The sequence below is a fragment of the Culex quinquefasciatus genome, chromosome 1, assembly GCF_015732765.1.
Source record: "Culex quinquefasciatus strain JHB chromosome 1, VPISU_Cqui_1.0_pri_paternal, whole genome shotgun sequence".
Classification (NCBI taxonomy): Eukaryota; Metazoa; Arthropoda; class Insecta; order Diptera; family Culicidae; genus Culex; species Culex quinquefasciatus.
The window spans coordinates 66,901,054-66,902,795 of record NC_051861.1 but is presented as its reverse complement, the minus strand read 5'-3'; the positions used below and the strand labels follow the sequence as shown (position 1 = coordinate 66,902,795).

General features: G+C 43.5%; 1 pseudogene; it reads right to left on the bottom strand.

Moving 5' to 3' along the window:
- Nucleotides 1-463: 463 nt before the first annotated feature.
- Nucleotides 464-1,348, bottom strand: LOC6052199 (annotated as a pseudogene).
- Nucleotides 1,349-1,742: the final 394 nt, after the last annotated feature.

The window sequence follows — 1,742 nt, the reverse complement described above, 5'->3', positions numbered from 1 at the left end:
TGAAAAATTAAAAATAGTGTTTTTGCAAATCAAGTTTTAGTGACAAAGTTAAAAATCACCAAATTTTTTTACCGTGTATCAATTTTTTCAGTGTAGTCCATATCCATACCTACAACTTTGCCGAAGACACAAATCGATCAAAAATTCCTTCAAATACAGATTTTGACATATCATTTTGTATGGACAGCTGCCAAATTTGTATGGAAAATTATATGGACAAACTAATGATGCAAAATGGCCGAAGGCACCAAAATTTCAGCCGGATTAAAAATACAAAAATTAAAATTAAAGAAAAAAGACCGATTCCGTAGAGAACTGCTCAAATACAACAAAATTTCAGGCGGGGTTTCTTGAAAAGACTGTTTAGAATTTTGGAAAATAACTCAGGTAGTCTTTAAAAAGACTGTGAATTTTGTTTTGAAATAACTCTGAGCTTAGGTAGTAAAAAATACCGCAGCTCTAGTGTCCGTTCACCACGAAGGTTCGCAAGACACTGATCTTTCTCCTTTCAGTTCATCTTCACCTACTGCGTATCGGTAAAATTCCCATGGGCAAGGTCCGACAGCAGGTTCAGGATGTCCTGCAGCTGGTACACGATCTGGTGGTTCACCGGCAGCTGACCGTTGTCGACCTTCAGCAGGTAGATCTTGATTTTGCGCAACTGTGAGCTTCAGTCCGCTGGCTGGTGATCTTATGCGTCAAATTTCCGACGGTCGTGTCCTTCATGTCACGCAGCAGGGGTTCCACGCCCACCTCTTCCACTTCCTCCGCCCAGTTTCACTCGGTACGTGCTCAAAGGTCTTCGACGTGGGACTGCCGTCGTCATGCACCTCCTCCACCGCGATGTAAACCTCCGTCGGCAGACCCAGTTCATTCGGCATGGCATCGATTAAGACGAGCACCGAGTATTAGCCCCGGATCAGCTCATTGATGGAGATTTCGTTCTGGCACAGCTTCGGGCCCGTGTGGTACCAGCCGACCAGCCGTTCGCGGACGTTCACCTTTTTGAAAATACCGTACGTGTTCTCCAGGTAGTCGTTGTCCAGGAACCACACCGATTTGTCCTTGTCGTCCTCGTCGAAGGGGACCGCAAAGCTGTTGGACACGTCCAGTACGCTCTTGGCCCTCCAGCAGCCAAGCAGCTTCCGTTTGAAGTGGTCCATCACGCTCAGCAGCACCAGCAGGTGCACAATCACCTTCGTGACGCTCGTTTCCGACAGCATCTTGGTTGCGGGTTAGCTTCCTCGGTCAGGCGGAACAGGTTCTCAAAGATTCCGGCGGGGTTTTGCCTCAAATTCGTGCGGACAATGTTTATTTTGCCACCTGTAAATCTGAGGTTCGGAATTCGGATGATTATTGAGATTTTTCAATTTTGTTTGTTTTACTGTCAAACGTCTGTCACCTTGTCCCTTCAAATCAGGGTAGGATTGAGGGGATGTCTGAAAATTCTTACAGATATTTTAATACACTTTTACAGATTTTACAGATACAGTTAACAGAACAGACTCTTTTACCCATTTTGGAGTATACTCCAAAATAAGTTAGAGAAGAGTGGTCACAAAGAGGGCTTTCAAGTGAGTCTATATTGAATGATTGAATCTATATTATATTAATATTTTTGTTTTTTTTTTTTTTTTTGTATGTTTTGTTTGTCAGGGGGGTTTCACTAACTTGATACATGCAATGTTTACATTACCACATTGAACTGTATAAAAGTATCAGTCCACCGCCTCAACAGAAGC